Source organism: Micropterus dolomieu, linkage group LG17 (assembly GCF_021292245.1).
Source record: "Micropterus dolomieu isolate WLL.071019.BEF.003 ecotype Adirondacks linkage group LG17, ASM2129224v1, whole genome shotgun sequence".
NCBI lineage: Eukaryota > Metazoa > Chordata > Actinopteri > Centrarchiformes > Centrarchidae > Micropterus > Micropterus dolomieu.
Genome location: NC_060166.1, coordinates 28,706,137 through 28,711,824, shown reverse-complemented (window position 1 = coordinate 28,711,824; position 5,688 = coordinate 28,706,137).

Below are 5,688 nucleotides of genomic sequence, written 5' to 3'. Positions count from 1 at the left end.
TCACCACACTGTGTTTCACCCCCCCACTCCCCCCTTCCCTTTCTCTCACTGCCTGTTATTCACCACCACTGACCCCTCTGGCCCACTGTCAGCTGAACTGTACATCTCCTCAAGGCTGCAAAGTGGGGGAAGGTTTGTCTTTTTTCTTCTTCTCTTCTTTTTCCCTGAACTGTTGGGAATACCCTGTGCCCACATACACGATGAGTCACCAGCTTAGACAGCAGGCAGAACCACAAACCCTGGAAGGTATAATTTGTCAACCAGTTGGCACCTGTGGAGCTAATTGTAAAACAAAGCATGACTGGCTAGATCCTGTTAAGGTAAAAGAATACACAGACGCTTCGCACTGAGGAACAGCAGCACAAACAGGACTCTTTCTGGAGTGAATACACTGGAAATACACAGCAAGAAAATATTCAACACTGCTTCATAATCATATGCAGGAGGCAACAGACTGCATGTCTTTTATAAAATGCAAAACACGCAAATCCATGTAACCAAAAGTCTTCACATTACATTTTAGTCATTAACAGTTAATTATCACATTGGCAGCATGCCTGTCTGGAGTCGGAGTTAAGACTTTCAAAACAGATATAATGTGCAGGTTCACACCACAACCTGCTAGACCAATTATGTCATTTCATTCTCACTTTCATTATTTTCCCTCTGTAGAAATATCTATGACAAGCATGACCATGAACAAAAACCTGAGAAGAAAACCCAATTTTTTAAAATACGGATGCAGCTAAATTTAGCACATTAGGCATTAACTGTTTGTGGCCGCTGCAGACCCCTCTACCACCCATGGTCAGCGCTCTGTCAGAGGAGGTCATACAGACAGGTCAGCTCCTCTGACTGTATGACTTTGGATGCTTTAGGGTTTCAGGAAGTCATTTACCCGCCATCTATGACTCGTGTTAATGATAGAACAACACGACAAGCTCATCTAATTTTGTGCACCAAGAACATCATTATTGACATGAATGTTAAATAAAAAGGTTGTCGTCATTGTCATGTCTCTATATCTCAAACCCCATGGACTTCTAGGAAGAGCTTGCAAAATTTGAAAATAATCTAAAATCAAATTCCTAAAAGGCAAATAAGTAAAGCACTGTTAGTATAACTTAAGTATAATTCATCTGCAGTTGTTAACATTGTATGATGAAAATGCCAGTTTAGGGGGTATTTCCTAATTTCATTGTAATACTTGCGCTAATGTAAATGTATGTTGACCCATGTGAGTTAATTTTTCCTGAGCCGATGCTGCCTAAACGATGTTAGCACTATGATGTGTTATTGTCGCATTGAATGAAGATGTGCCATGACATTTGTTGGCTTGTTCCATTATCCAACTTGTACAATGAAAATTGAACAAGAAATTCTAAAACCGGAAACAGAGACCACTCGCCTTCAAAGTAAAAGGCCATCGTTTTTAAAAGTCAATTTTATGGATAGCTTAACTTAATAAATAAACAAATAGCTTAGCCTTAATATTGAACAAAATTCATAATTGTCGTATTCCTGCCACTTAACCATAGGTCTACATTATTTTCAGTAAATTGTCATTGGTAGGCCTACTGGAATTATAGAGTGCCATGTAACGTTAATGATTTATCAATTTATTTAATTGATTAAGGCTACTTAAATTGTTGCTATGGGTGAACGTTAAAGGTTATAGGCCTGCATAGCGTTACGTCTTGTGATGAGTCTGACTTGTAAAAAGAGTTGATATATCTCCAACTCGGCAATAACACTACTACTCTATCCTCGTAATGCAGGAACAAGATTTACAGAAGTGGTCACTAAGACCTAACACCTTATATGCTTATATATTTAACATAATATATATATATATATATATATATATATATATAATATAATAACTATATGTTTATATTTATATTTAATGTGACTAGCCTTAATTTAAGTAGCGTTTTCAACACCAGTTGTTCCTGAATTACGAGGATAGAGTAGTAGTGTCATTGCCATGATATAGATCCACAGCAATGAAGTCAAAGTTGGAGATAAATCAACTCTTTTTACCTCTTATCTCTTTTTGTCAGACTCATCACAAGTTACTATTTATATACTATGTTATAGCCTTTAACGTTCACCCAAAGTAACAAATTAAGTAGCCTTAATCAAATAAATAAACTGATGAATAGGCAATAAAAATGAATGATTACTTTGGCATGAATCACTGCACTCTATAATAGCCTAATTTCCAGTCTTCAAACCAATTGACAATTTAATTAAATTATTATCAAACACAAAGTTATAGCCTAATAATTATAACTAATACGACAATAATGAATTATGTTCAAATTTTAGGCTAGGCTAATTGTTTATTTATTAAGTTTAGCTATCCTTAAAATGACAGTTAAAAACGCAGACATTTTATTTTGAAGGCAAGTGGTCTCTGTTTACGGTTTTAGACCTTGTTCAATTATAATATAGAACAAGCTGACGCTTTGGTGAGCTAAATTACATTGCGCGTCTTCATTCATTGCGACAATAATACAGCATAGTGCTAACATCGTTTAGGCAGCATTGGCTCTGGAAAAATGGACTCACATGGGTCAACATATATTTGCATTAGTGCAAGTAGGACAATGAAATTAGGAAATACCCCCTAAACTGGCATTTTTCATCATACAATGTGAACAACTGCAGATGAATTATACTTCATGCACGGACCTTACAGGCATTTAAAGGAAATACAATTTCCTACATATGACAGTTTGTTAACATATTCCCTTCTTAAATGGCATGTCACAGAAGTATCTTTACAAAAATACTCTACACTTTAATGTTGAATTTGCAGAGGATCTTTGTTTTAAAGAATAATTGCGGGGGGTACTCTTAAACTGTTTTAGAGGAAATTGATGTGTATATTTGAGAATAGAGTATTACTTACAATTGGCTAGTATATTCCAAAATATGAAATACACATGTCAAGTCAGAGTTTAAATGAAGAAGTGTGAGAATACTTGTATTATTTATTTAGATGATGTTATTTTGTCAGGGAATGTGGTGTGACTGTGACTCTCCTGCAATGGGAGGCCTTGAAAGAACATGCAGAGTGACGTAACTGAGACAGGGGAAGGAGGGGGGAGCACTTAATTTTAGACTTACCTTTTGCAAACTTCTCTTCATCACACAAGCCTCTGTAGTTATGAATAATCACCTCCAGTGGAATCAGTTTTGATTATCAAAAATGACAAATAGCAAATAAGCTATTTAAATAAGCTATTTAAATGATAGCATTGTTGTTGCATGTTGCAGCCAGATGGAGAAAATGTAATTGGGGTTAATCATGTGATTAAACTTCCCTATCAGATGCAATGTATTCTGCAATGTTTTTGGACAAGTGCTCCCTAAAATAGTCTCTTAAAACCTTCAGCTGAACGTAATGGCACTTTTTTGATAAATAATACAAAGTCTAAATTTTAGCTTGAATAATTCATCTTGCAGCAGTCATGCATAACAGCTGTCTTTGAGCCTGAAAGAGTCTGAAGAGTGCTCTTTGTCCTATCATAACTTAATGCTGTGGGGGGGAAAAAACAAAACATAGCGGAATGAACTTAAGAAAATATAGGATATTGGTGTTGATTATTTGTATTATCTGTGTAATTTCATGTCATGTCATGTGTTAGCACAGCTCGGGGTAAAACTGATGATTCAGACTCTCTTAACCGAAGATATGAACTCTCACCATCCATACAGAGGCACATAGTCTCTATAGAGGAGAGGCTGTCACATTGATGTCTCTGGTCTACTCACTGTCTACTCACAGGCTGGAGGGAGGCCTATTTATAGATCTGTCTCTGTTCTCTGCTTCTACATCAGTCCCCTCTTTCTTGCCATCTCTCTTTTCTCCCTCCTCTTTAATGGGTTGATATTTCTGGAGCTGTACAGCTATTATCTTCTGTGCATCTTTGAGGTGCAGATCACGTTGAGTGAGATCATAAACTTTTCAAAATCCGACATGTCTGTCTGTTCTTATCAGTATCTGTGTGGTGTACTGCTCAGAAATGTAATCTTCTCGTGTTTGCTGAAGAATAGTGATTAAATTAAGCATTAATCCAAGGCTTTTAATTTCTAACATCTGATTGGTCATTAGCTGTTTCACCTCCAGGCCTCAAGCCATCGATCTTTATCCATCCTGTTTTGAAAAAGTATTCTTTATGGGAATGTCGCAATTTTTCTTGTGAGTCAGAATTCGGGTCCCTTCTGCGGCCAACAAGTGTCTAATCCATAGAGCTGTCATGTTTGCCCCAGAGCCCCAAAATATGCCATGACAGCCATGTTGTTTGGTTGATAATGAATGGCTCACCAAATGGCTCTCAAAGGAGGTTAAATGCCTTTAGTGTGGAGTTAACAAAGGAAATCAATATACTGCAACAAAGCTCAGACCTTGTAATGACCTTTTGACAAAAATCACTGACCTCATGTCTTCTGAATAAAGATCAGCAAACCAAAGACAACAAAACAGGTTATCTGATGTTTAGACATCTAAAATAAATGAGTGTGAAGAAAGAAGGAGTTTTAATGGCCTTAACTGGAATGTTTACAGCCAAGCTAGCAACTCTGAGGCTGCTTACAGCAGTGATAACTAACATGCTCATGTTAAGCAGTTATAATGTTTACCATGTTCACCATCTTAGTTTTGCATATTAGCATGCTAACATTAGCTAATTAGCGCTAAACACAATGCATCCAATTATTGCTATAGTATTTTACTCCAAACCAAATATATCCACTACAAGCTGGTGGCGCAAGAGGAAAGTCAGTAGGTTTCGTCATCTGAAGATTATGAATGTCTGCATGGAATTTCAGGGCCAATTTTCAATTCAATATTCAAAATTTGTCAAGATATTTCAGTGTTGACAAAACCGGTGGAGTGATGATCCAGTGGTGACCGACCCATGGCTAAAAACATGCTGATGTCCAAAAAAACCCCCTTTTGATTCCTCATCAGGCAAATGGCCAAAAATAGAGGCTCTGGTAGGCGGGTTTTGTTACTGTTGGACAGAGCCAGGCTAGCTGTTTCCCCATTTCCAGTCTTTATGCTAAGCTAAACTAAGCTAACTGGCTGCTGGTGGTGGCTAGTGATGCACGATACCACTTAATTCCTATACGATCCAATACCATGTAATACTCAGGCTGGCATTGCCAAAACAGAAATCCTGGTCATCGGGTCCCAGCAGATGGCAAATCAAATACTGCCATCTGCTGGTTCCCTAGTAAATCACATTAAGCCAGTGGCAAAGAACCTAGGTGTTTGGTTTGATAGTAATTTAAATTTCGAGCAGCACACCACAAAGCTTGTTCAATCATGTTTTTATCAACTTAGAAATATAGCTAAAATTCGATCTATGTTAACTTTTAAGGACACCGAGACCATTTTACACGCCTTCATCTCATCACGCCTGGATTATTGCAACAGCCTTTTCAGCTGTTTAACCCAAAAATCTATTGATCGACTCCAGACTGTCCAGAACTCAGCTGCCAGGCTTTTAACCAGAACAAAGAAATATGACCACATTACTCCTATTTTAGCTTCATTACACTGGCTCCCAGTATGTTTTAGAATTGACTTTAAAATTCTATTGATCACTTTTAAAGCTCTTCATGGTCTCTCGCCTTGTTATATTTCTGACCTTTTAGTCCCATACGCACCAGCAC